General features: G+C 45.9%; 1 protein-coding gene across 2 annotated transcripts in view; it reads right to left on the reverse strand.

The window, feature by feature from the left end:
* Nucleotides 1-12,213, reverse strand: part of LOC149366616 (crustacean hyperglycemic hormone-like) — a 104,879-nt gene extending 92,666 nt beyond the window's left edge. For both annotated transcript variants that reach the window (XM_089551629.1, XM_089551652.1), the window contains exon 1: nt 12,080-12,213. The gene's annotated coding sequence lies outside the window, so the exon portion shown is untranslated. The remainder of the gene's footprint in view (nt 1-12,079) is intronic.
* Between the last annotated feature and the right edge of the window lie 646 nt (nt 12,214-12,859).

The raw sequence follows: 12,859 nt of genomic DNA on the forward strand, positions 1-12,859 counted from the left end.
CTCACATCGTTCCTAGGAAACCTGTACCAACGAGTGGTCACGCTGAGACTACAACAGTACATGGAGGACAACGAACTGTATCCCCACAGCAATTTCGGTTTCAGAGCAAAGCTATCGACCCAAGATGTACTACTTCAAATCAAAGAAGAGCTACTCTGGAACGTCCCCAAGCGCGGAGAGAACATAATAATGGCATTGGACATCAAGGGGGCTTTTGACACTGTAAGTCACGAGGCTATCCTTACGGGCATGAACGACCTGAACTGCGGGAGGAGAGTCTACGGCTACGTCAAAGCCTTCCTCTCACACAGAACGGCAACGATTGGCCTGGGGGAGCTCAGATCAGACAAATTCCTTACTCCAAACAAAGGAACACCTCAAGGATCGGTCTACGCTCTTCAACATAACCATGATTGGCTTGGCAAAACAGTTAAAAGCAATCGACGGCATACACCATGCCATGTATGCCGACATCACCATCTGGGTCAACACAGGCTCGCTCGGAGAGAAAGAAGAGAAATTACAAAAGGCAGCCACCTGCATACAGAACTACGTCAGAGCAAGAGGGCTAGCAAGCTCCACCGAGAAAGGCGAGCTCCTAAGAGTTTGGAGAGGAAAACAAAATCACACAGTCCCCACTAGCGACGACTTAAAGTTAAAAGTCTACCTGGAGGGGAAGTCGATACCAGAAAAAACAGTCATCAGAATCTTGGGGATGTGGATACAGTCAAATCACCGCTGTACCCACACCCTTGCCCTACTCAAAGCATCCACTCTACAAGTGGCCCGCATGACCACGCGCATCTCACACAAACGTCATGGCATCCGAGAGGAGGACACACTCAAGCTCGTTAGAAGCTTGGTAGTCAGCCGAGTGACATACAGCCTCCCCTACTACAATCCCATCAAGAGTGAGGTACAACAGGCGGACGTGATCCTACGCAAAGCCTAAAAACCGCACTCCACCTTCCTCACAGCACTTCAACCGAAAAGCTCCTAGCCCTAGGACTACACAACACTTTCGATGAATTGAGAGAGGCACAACTAGTCTCCCAACTGCGCAGACTACAGCAGACCCCACCTGACAGGGAGCTCCTAAAGAAACTGGGCCGCGCAGATAAAATTCAAGAGATACAGAGGACAGAAACAATCCCGGACGAATATCGCAAAACACTAAAAGTAACGCCCATACCAAGGAACATGGATCCCAACCTGTACAAAGCGCGCAGAGAGGCAAGGGCTGAATACCTACAAAATACATTAGCACCCCAAGAAACGACGGTATACGTGGACACAACCACATACACCAGAACAGCGGGGTAGCACAACAGCAATGCGGTAACAACGGTGATTGACTCGACCTTCTGCGAGCTCACCAGCGCATCACTAGCAATGGGAGGGAGTGCTTTCCAGCGATCGCCGAATCGACCAAGAAGGTCTGATTCGGCGAGCACAACTGGCAGCAGCTTCCAGCGGAGCCCTGGACTAAGGGCAGCCGACCTTTGTACAAGTAGATGGACGAAGCCATCTGACAGCCGCAGAAGAAAAGCAAATCTAGAGCTTAATAAAGTTTTGCACTCACTAGCTCACTCGCTCACTCGCTCGCTCACTCACTCACTCACTCACTCACTCACTCACTCACTCACTCACTCACTCACTCACTCACTCACTCACTCACTCACTCACTCACTCACTCACTCACTCACTCACTCACTCGTGAGGGACCTATAACGGGGATTTTAGACCTGCAATTGCAAGAAAAGTTTTTTATAGAAAACTATTAATGCTTGCGATTCAAGTACTGTTGGCGTCTCGGGACCAGGAGCGAATTTAAGGGGAAGGGGGGGGTGGAGGGAGGGGGTACAGGGAGACCTCCTTTTCCAAGCGAGGAATTGCACGTACGATAAAAAATGCTGAAGCTCGTTTTTGGGACGAAAAAATCGAAAGAATGCAGGCTTCAGATGGGAACAACCCTGCTTTCAACGCCTTCTCAAAATACGCCCACTGCTCAGAACCAGAGGATGCCGAACCGCGGCTTCGTGCTTTAGACTGAGGAAACTGTGCGCGCGCTTCGTACAAAGCCGCGATTTATGATTAGCCTAAGGCTTTTAAGGACGAGAAAGCCTGAACACTTTAGTGTGCCCATGGACTCTTAGTTATTTCCCCGTCGTTCTCGCCGCGTGTGTTATTAATAATATTCAGTGAACTGGACAACCTGATGATTAATAACATTTAGTGAACTGAACACTAAATGTGTTCAGTTTCCTGTGTGTTCATTGTGGAAATGAGGAAATGTGTTCATTTCCTAATGCACTGGTGCATGAGGAAATATTCAGACATCGCTTATAGTGTACTAACATTTTTCTTTCTTTTTGGTTTGGTTAGGTGTTTATTTTCTTCCAAAAATGAAAGGGGAAGCCAAAGCAAAAGGCGGTAGGCCTGACTAGGCCTTGGCTCCCTGATACAGGCGGCAGCACACACCTTTAGCGCCTATGCAGGACAAACAATGACACCAAGTAATATAACAACAATATGACACAAACAAGCATGAATTGAGTAAATCAATGACACCAAATAAAATAACAATATGAATAAACAAGCATGAATTAAATACATAAATGACAACAAATAATATAACAACAATATGACACAAACAAGCATTACAGTTGAGCCCACTTATAACGAACTTGATCGTCACGCGGCATTTGTTCGTTGTATCCAAAGTTCGTAGTAAGTGGACCACCTATAATACGGGCAAAAAGAGCAAGCAAGACGAAAGTTAACTTTATTTTTGAAAAAAGTCAGTGATGCATGTCTCCTTCTTCAAAGCTGATCGCAACACTGCCGTTTCTAATTTTCCAGCGCGGTAATATGTTCATCGCCAAGGGCTCTGCTGCGCACGAGTTCCTTAAGCGACGCGATGTAACCGATCGCGGTTGAAGCGTTCACAGCAACCGGCGGTAGAGCAGCATCCTCGCGATCGTCCTCGCCGGTCTCTCGGCAGTCAGGAAGGGCTCGCACTTCACGCACAATAGCTTCGTCAGTGCATGGCTCCGCAATGTCGGCGTCGTCATCAGCAGAAACGAAATCGTCCCAGGCAATGTCAGGTCCGGCCAGCTGCGTGTCAACGACGCGTTGCCACAAGTCCTCGTGCGACCGGCCTTCCGTGGGTCATCTATGGCGTCCTCAGTGCCTGGGCCCATAAAACCCGCCTTACGGAAGCAATTTGCTATGCACTCCGCGGTGAGTTCCATCCACGCCGCTTTCAACATCTCCACGGCTGATGCGAACTGGCATGGCAGCATCAATCGCGATCAACAAGCGTTGGATGACGCGCCGCCGGTAGCACACCTTGAACGCATGAATGATGCCCATATCCAGCGGCTGAATTTTGCAGGTTGCATTGGGAAGCAAGAAGAGCACTGTCACCGCACTCAAGGAAGGCTGCACATGGTGCGCCGCACAGTTATCCAGCACGAGCAGGATCTTCCTGTTTTTTCGTGCCATGCCGCGGTCGAACCCGACAAGGCACTCGGCAAATAAGTCACGACTCATCCAGGCTTTTGTATTGTTCCTGTAGCGTACGGGCACGTAGCTTCCAAAGCATCGCGGCTTACGTGACTTGCCGATGACAAAAGGCAGCCGCCGGTCACTGCCGTCCATGCCACTGCCGCGTCGTGTCAGGGGAACACAAAGTGCGCGAAATTCGCCTGCCGCGGGTTCGCAGTCGAGCGAAACCGCGCCAAACACCGCCGGCTCGGTCAACTACGGGGGCCCGACAGCTTCGCGTTCGCTCTAACCGAGTGTTGAGGCCACAACAGTTCGTTCTGTGTGAGACACTGTGCCATTGCCCAAATATATTTTTTGACGGTAGCACCGCCCTCGTTCGTACTAAGCGAGCGTTCGTTATATCTGCGGCTGTTATAAGTGGGCTCGACTGTAATTGACAAATTTTATGCCGCAGGATGTTTTCATGGAAACAAAGACTAGTCAAAAACATATATTATAGCGAGTATAGGCCACAAAACTAAACAGGATTCTCTTCCAAATATTTTTGATACATTTTTTAAATACCTTAGTTGATGACGAGAATTCCCGTTCTAGTGAAGTTTGGTTAATGACAGATAGTACCTGGAAAGTTAATTTCTGTTTTCCGTAGTTAGTGCGAGTGATGGGCACAAGTTTTTTTCGTGTTCTCAGATGGTACATTATGGCAGGCCTGTCAGGTAGAGTGGCATACAATCTGTTATGGTGAATATACTGCAGTAAACGAAAATAATAAATTTGTTGTACTGGTAGAATAGCATGTTTTTTGTATAAGGGTTCTGTAGGTAAATCTCGCGGTCTCCCATAATAGCCTTCAATGGCTCTTGGAGCTTTTTTCTGGAGAACAAGCAACCTATTAAAGTTACCGGATCCAGTGGTTCCCCGAACAAGAATACAGTATGATATTTTGGAATAAAAAAGAGCATAATACAATGAAATCTTGAGCCAAGTTGGTATTAAGTTATTAATTTTGTAAAGACATCCTACAGTTTTACTGAGATCTTTCACTAAATTTGAAACATGCACATTCCATGAAAGGTTTTCATTGAACCAAACACCTAGAAATTTGTGGTTGGACACTTGTGCGATGATATTGTTTTTGTATTTTATAACTACAGCACATTGTACAGTACAGTTGATGGGCCTAAATATTATGTATGTGGTTTTCGTGAGATTCAAGCTAAGTTTATTCGCCATCAACCAATTCTCTAACCTATTTAAATAATCATTGACCCTTATTGCTAATCTAGGCAAGGAACATTCTGTAAAAAAGGCATTTGTGTCATCAGCATACATTATTAGATCGGGTGAATCAGGAATATTAGTTATGTCATTAATATATATTATGAATAATAATGGTCCCAGAATTGATCCTAATGGCTAATGGACTCTGTTTTTAAGGAGAACGAACAACCTTGCCCGTTGGGATGCATTGTCGACGAGCGCTTTTCAAGCCGCGTATTCGGTAGTTTCGGTAGGCTGATTCAGTGAAGGTGAAAGATTTCACTTAAGGCATTTCCGCAAAATGAAAGCCCATTTGGTATCATGCCCAACACTTCTGGACAAAGCATTTTTGAACGGGGAAGACTTTATGAGCGCAGTTTTTTTTTTTTTAATATACTGTAAGGTTTCACTAAACAATCAACATATCCGCAGATCTGCCGTCACCAGGGACTTTTTTCTGCTATTAACTTTTTTGCTGTCACTTTTTGCTTTCTTTTTAGAGCGCAGCTCTTTGGCGTCCGTTCCTGGGTTTCGCGTCGTCGTCGGTGTTGTCGTCGGCCTCGTAACCAGCTCCGCCCCCCTTTCATCCCCCCAGCGCTAGCAGCGACCGACTGATACCGCTGGATGCCGCTGACGCCGCTAGAGAGTCAAGATAACGTGACTGCATAGAACACCGTCGCCGCCATGCAGAAAGAGGAGGAAAGGGTCCCCCCCCCCCCCCCCCCCCTGTTCTTGTGTGGCGGATAGGGCGCTCTTCAGTTGCCGACGCGCCGGTTATTTCACGTAGGCCCCGGCACGTCGACGAATACGTGACCACCTTCCCACGGCTAGACCTGGTTCTTAGCGCTGCGGAAGCGAGGGTATCATATTGTTTGTGTCGGCATCGGCGGCGTTGTCCCTGAAACCAACTCCGCAACTGGGGTTGACTCACTATCGAAAAGGTGAAACAGCTTATTTGCTGCGCTCAAATTTCGCATTAGGAAGTAACGTAATCGTCGGTAATTTTTTGCTGTTGTTTTTGCTATTTTTTTTTCTTTTTTGCTGCCCATTAGTTTTCAGTGGCAGTCTGAACTGCTGGATGGGAGCGATGGAAACACTATAAATAAATATTTTGCTATATATCACGAGAATGGACCGTTGCCTCCAATATTTCTATACCAGTAGCTTACATTTTTCCAATATTAAAAATTTTTGGCCGGGAATGCTAGACATGTCATTGTCTTCCCGATCGCGACGAGGTGCTTGAGCGGAACCTCGTATATTTGGCGAACTGAGTTTGTCCGAAACTCAGGGAGGCTGAGAAAAAGTTGCGTAGCCCCTACTGAAAGTTTACATATGTTGGATTCCATATGACGTCATGCGCACTGTATGGATATTTTATGGAAATATGTGAAACGCTTATGGACTCGGTACAGAAAGAATACGGATTTCTATGTATCTTTCATATTTTATGGACTTCATATTCCCGTACTTTCGTACGAGTGGCTTATATGGAACGTTTCAGTCGGGACGTTATACCACAGGGAGTTTAGAGGTGAGTATCAAATTTCTAGGAGCCACAAACGCGATCCGCTAAGCTGAATCTCTTACCGACAACAATTATTCGCACATCTCTAATTTCCATTTCCGTTCGACATTGCCGAGTGAAATATTTCGACGTCAACATCATCTGCTCGCTCAAGCGCCCTGACACGCGCACTCGATGACTGCGTCGGCTGGCGGGATTTCGGTTGCACCAGAGCTCGCTGCTGGTCGGAGCTGGTCACACATTGTGCGTGATAGTACCGATCGCGTAACCCGATACCAGAATTAAAATGTCACGAACCATGCGCAGTACTGTGCAAACTGGGCAGGTTTCTATGAACAGATTCAAGTCTAGTAAGCTGGCATTAGTATAGCGACCCGAACCAGGGAAGAGGGGGAGAGAGAAATGAGAATGGAGAGGGTGGTGGGAAAGCAGGTAGGCCAACCGGGAGAGAAGCCGATTTTAGTTGGGTACCGCGCAGTGAGGGAAACGAAAGGGGTGAAATAGGCGTAGTAATGAAGGCAGGGACCTGATTTACAATAGTTTTCAACTACTCGAATAATTATCACCGTGTAACTGATAGAGGTACTACGTTCTAGAGGATCCCTCTAAGTGCACCCAATTAACGTCGCTCTCAATTAGACCAGTCGGGAAATTACACTCGGTTAGCAAACCCGATGAGCTCAGTTGTTAGAGTGACTGTCGTAGTCTTACAGGGCAGTTCATTCAGCTTAAGCACCATGATGATTTTCCAGCCGGCTAGAGATATTTCCATTAAGCTGTACTGCCCCCCCCCCCCCCCTCCTTCTATGATGACATATGTACGCCCGAGTCGATATGAATAGTAACTGCTCCTGTATTGCGCAAAAGTATTCAAAAAGATAGAGAAACCTGAACCCTCCAAATGGTGTTCACAGACCAGCAGCGAAGCAATGAAGGAACGTTAGGAAAAAAATAAAATCACTTGACAATGGCGAAAAGAACTTATTCAAAATCTCTTTTCAAATGGTGGACCTAGTTATTCGAACCTACTCAATGAAATCTTAGCATTTTAAGAGGCAAAACAACTTGTCCAAGCCATTTATAATTTAGCAATTCACCTGACTTAACGCTTATCTGTCTATTACATCACTTAACGTGCTCGGTGTGGTGTATCAGTACACTATGAGGAACCCAACGTTAACGACATACATCTGAAGCCCTCTACTAAGAAGCCTCTCCCAGTCCATCTACAGGTTTTGGATGTAAAACCTCCAATGCCATACCATTACGCTTCATTGTTAACTTTTTTTTATAAGTTCCACCATACTGAAACCATGCAATACCATATTGCATCCTTATGCCCCTGGAAAGAGCTCTATTCCTCATAGTTAGTCAGAGCACGGCGAAGCAAGCTTTACAGGAGTTGTTGCGAAAGCCATTTGAGGCGTCGCGCACCCGCGTACTGCAGCAATATCGCTATCGTCCCATTCACTCACCACCGCCGGCGAGGCTTGCTTGAAGGCCTTTTCTTCGATGCCTCATAAATTTCGCAGCGTTCGGCTCCTTTGAGTGATTCTTCCGGCTCTTGCATTTGCGCGGGCTTTTCTTTTTGTTCTTCTCACATCGGCTTGCTCTTGCATAACATGGTACTTCTATTATATATTTTTTTTCTGTTTCGTAAGCACTTTTTCTTGGTTTTCAAAAGCGAATGGTAGTGTTGACCACGCTCTCACTTACGTGACCTTTTTTTTTTTTTATAGCTCCGAAGTGGTAAGAATGCTGTGGAACGTGGTAACGCAATAATCAAATTCGGTGTTCAAAGCTGTGCCTAACTAAGTATAACGTAAGGCATTTATTTTTTGCCGACCTCATGGCATCTATTCATGGATTGTTCTGCTAGCTCGTGCACCGAACGGGCTCAGGGTGTCCGTGCCCGCCGTGGGTATTGTTCAGTTCGATTTTTAGTCGTAATATACTGTGAGAAAGCATCAGTAAGATTTTTGCTCCTTCTGTCGCGAAAGTACTAGAAAGAAATCCAGGCGAATTTCGTCAGTCGTCTTCACATTACAGGTGCAGTCATATCACACGCCGTGTAAGCTTTCCGCTTAAAAGAGCCTCGCCTGGAAATGCACTTGAGCCTAAGACGTGCTTTCGTAATCGTGACGGGCGCTTAGAATTTTTAAAAATTTTATTTCCGCATTGCATTGTGAACTCTCAACCCTCCATCGCGTCTGATCTCGTTTTCAGCGTGAGCGTTAAGGTATATCGGTGCAGTCGAATGAGCGCTCATAAAATCACGCTGCCGCCGAAGTAAATCTGAACGCTTTCCTAAATTTCAAAAGAACACCAGCGCCATTTCATCTTATGTTCTGCTTGTATAAACTCACTGTTGCGCATAACGTCTGAACTTCCGTAGCAAACATCATCATCATTATCATCATGAGCCTGACTACGCCCACTGCAGGGCAAAGGCCGCTCCCATGTCGCTCCAATCAACCCTGTCCTTTGCCAGTTGCGGCCACCGTATCCCCGCAAACTTCTTAATCTCATTCCCCCCACCTAACTTTCTGCCGCCCCTGCTACGCTTGCTTTCTCTTGAAATCCACTCCGTTACTCTTAAGGACCAGCGCTTATCTTGCCTTCGCATTACATGCCCAGCCCAAACCCATTTATTCCTCTTGATTTCGACTAGGATGTCGTAAACCCGCGCTTGTTCCGTCACCCACTCTGCCCGCTTCCGGTCTCTCAACGTTACACCTATCATTTTTCTTTCTATATCTCGCTGCGTTGTTCTTAACTTAAGCTGAACCCTCTTCGTTAGCCTCCACGTTTCTGCCCTTAAGTGAGTACCGGTAAGATACAGCTGTTGTATTCTTTTCTCTTGAGGGCTATTGGTAAACTGCCATTCATGATCTGAGAGAACCTGCAATATGCACTCCATCTCATTCTATGCGAACATACGTGCAGCAAATTTTGCACCTACTTGTTAAAAAAAAAAAGGCTGCCTCAGCTTCCAGCGCCGAAGGCTTGTCGTTCTCCAGTACTTCTTTGGCACTTGACTGCAACTTTCACTTGGTGTTCAAAGTCCAAGACTGTTTGTCGAAGTCAGGCTAGATCAAATAGTTTACGCCACAAACATCTGACGTCAACAACTTCTACACTAGCTTCTTTTTCTTGACTTGCCTACTTGATGTTTTCCGGTGGCCGTTAAGATGTGACCGCTTTGCTGGAACTGAAGAGGCAGACGTTGATTGATGGATGTATTTGTTCCCTCGGTGTCGCAAGCGTACGAAGGCTTCGCCCAATGTCCAAACGACACACTGTGTTCGAACCACTGCATCGTTCTTCAGCTGCACATAAGCAGCTGAAATGACCTCTTATTGTCTATTAGGGCTGATAAATTTATTGTTTTTTTTTTGTTGCGCTGGTTGCTTTGATTCCAATGGTCCCAACCCTTCATTTCATCAAAATGGCATGTGCTTCGTGCGTTAACCCGTGTTCATGCTATGGTCTACAATAAGGATTATAAAGTATGAAAAAGTATAAGCCGCTCCACTGATTCAGAACGCCATTTCCTGCATTGAATTTGTGACGTGACTGACCCTTTGGTTTCAGCAGCCGACGAGCTAAGACGGTTATTCAAAGCATTTTGGAGCGTTTTTTTTTTTGTGGCTTATTTTAAAAGTTGCCAAAAGGTTATGCAGAAAAGTGAAGATCACGAACCGGTGTCAAGCTTTCATAGGGAAAAAAACTGGTGACTCGCAAAAAGCTCCCATCAATTCCTCTCTTCCTTTTTTCCCTAAACCGTTGCGAGGGAGACTTGGAACCGTGCCAGGCAGGACTATGTAGATGCAACGCCCTCTTTTTTTTTTCGCCATGGACGCAATAAAGGGTATAAAAGGAAAAAAGAACTCGGCTTTAAATCAGCTCCGCTCCTTCAGTCGTTCAACCGCCAGTTGGAAATTGGCCTAATTTGAGCCACAATATCTTAGTCAGCTCGAAAATTAATAGAAAATAATAATAGAGCCTTTTTGTACTATTACGTATACCATGTCGCATTAAAAAAAACTTAGCCTGCATCAAGCTGACACGAGAGAAGTTATCGGTATAAAAAAAAAATGAATGTTGATATTACTCTACAATGGGGAACTTCCCTAATACACACTGGGCCAACACCGTTCCCGGTTTAAGTTGTATATCTAGTGGACCCAGCTCTGCAATCTTCTGGCCGTCGTGCTTAGCTTCGTAAAGCGACTGCTGCGGCCAACCGGTGGTCCCGAGTTCGAATCCCAGATCAACACAAATTTTCCGTCTACTACGGAGTTGCTCTGAAAGCTGCATGACTTTTATTAGCAGCCATACAACTGCGCTTGAGTGAATACTAATGATTACTCTCTCACTTAATGTGGTAAACCAAACAAAACGCAAGGCTCATAACTGTTATCAGACCTAAAACGTGCCGGCCTAAGACGTTCGTTCCTAGAACAGCTCCATTGGTTTGAACATTCGCCTTGTAGGTGAAAGATGGGTTCGATCCCCAGTTCTTCCGGACGCCCACCGGTTTTCCATTGAATACAAGCTTTCTTCTGGCGCAGTTCTCAGCATTTTTTTTTTCGGGTACAACCTTTTGAAATCGGTATTTTGCAAAACCCATGCTTTAGTCTGACTGATTGTTCCAGTGACGTAGACTGATATTCTGCACGAAGAGATCCGATAGACAGAAGGTAAAGAAGCACGCGGTGAAGCCTCTTCGCCAGAAAGTCAGTGGGGGGGATCCGCTAGTACAAGAAGATGTGTAAACGCAGACGTCAACACTGACGCCGAAAACGCCATCAGTGACGTCAGTAAGGAGGCGAGAACGTGTGTTCCTCCGCGAAGCATGGTCCTCGGTTGTTATTGTTCTTGGAGTAATATAATTTTTTGTTTGCTTAATTTAAAGCACATGGATCACGTACAAAATTGTCTCCGACTGTAGAGTCACAGCTTTTCACTGAGCATCCAAATATTCCACATTCAGCGCTAGTGATAGTCCTGTCGTTAACTGCTGGCCGTGATGTACGCTTGACGACTGATATTTGCCGAAACTGGCTGTGGCTACTTTTCGAAAAAGCAGTAGCATATTTTTTCTTGTTGCTTGGCCTGAAAATTTACTGCCTAATGAAAGAATTTACTCGCGGCTGTCGACTATTACTAGACCGGGATGTTTACCAGTTTTTAATAACATTGTAATCTGCACATACTGCACCACTGCGTATTTTGTTTTCGTTTTTTTTCTAGAAGGTTTTAACTAATTATGAAACCTGGGATTCTCTCTTCTCTTTACATTTATTTTGCTCCCTTTGGATTTGTTCAGAAAAATTTAAAAATTCTGACCAACCCAACGTACAACTGTAGCAACAGCACCTAATTCCAGCAACAAGAAATAATTTCCTTTATCCCCAATTCTTAGGTCTCCGAAGTTTTCATTGCCAATCCTTCTCTCTTTTTCCCAGCAACCAAAAATTCGTTCTTCTCACGCAACAAAAGCTAACTTTCTTCACCCCCAATTCTTATATCACCAAAGTTTTCAGTGCCTATTTTTCTCTTTTTTTTCCCAAGCAACCAAAAATTCGTCCTTCTCACGCAACAAAACCTAATTTTCTTCACCCCCAATTGTTATATCTCCAAAGTTTTCGGTGCCTATTTTTTCTCTTTTTTCCCCAAAGAACTCAAAACCCTTCTTCCTCCCTCTTATCCCCAACTTTACCGCCGTCACCAACATTCTTTCCCTCATCGAGCAACAAGTTTGATTCGTCTACGCACCTTTGGGCGAAGTCGGGAGTGTGGGGAGCGGGTTGCAGTCTCCGGGACGTCCCTAGTAGGGAATGAAGGACGGACTCTCGCAGGTGGCCGCGACGCTCACAACGGAACACTGGGCAAGGAAAGCCTCTGTCCCCTGGGACTGACTCCCCATCGGGTCCGGCCGCCACTTTTGTAGTCCGCCGGGAAGGAGGGGCGGCAGCGGCGGTCACGTGGTTTCCTTTCCCCAGTTTTCCCCACTCCCTTCCTTTCTTCCCTTCCCTTGCTCGCTCTCTCTTGCGCTAAGACCCTCGGCGGCGCCCGTTTTCTCTCTGTACCGCTCTCCCATTTCTTTCCCTCTTTTTCGGAGCTTTCCCCCTCAGTTTTTGTTTCTGCCCATTTGCCCGCTTTTTCCCCTTTTTATGTCCAACGGCTTCCGTTCTTTTCTTCCCCATTTTTTTCGCTTTTCACCCTTTGAGCTCGTCGTTGGCTTACTCCTCACGGACAGTTTCATTGGCCGGAGGCAGTGTTACATAGTTAGCCTCTCTTTCCTGTCTCTTCTACCCTTTTTTATATTTCTTTTTGCATCGTGCTCGCATGCTTGAACCACTTAGTTGTGAGCGCTCTCTGCAGTGCGCCTAAGTGTTTCGCGTGCATTTTGTGCGCTTTAGGACAACCGCTGATTGCGATCTACCTGCGTTTTTCTGATTTCTGTGAATTGAAAATCTCGCCAGCTATTTTGCTACTTTCCGTGAGTAACTTTTTATTGAACATAGCATCTTGACTGGCATCTGGCCCCACTTT

Source organism: Amblyomma mixtum, chromosome 1, assembly GCF_055824585.1.
Source record: "Amblyomma mixtum isolate Tamu chromosome 1, ASM5582458v1, whole genome shotgun sequence".
Classification (NCBI taxonomy): Eukaryota; Metazoa; Arthropoda; class Arachnida; order Ixodida; family Ixodidae; genus Amblyomma; species Amblyomma mixtum.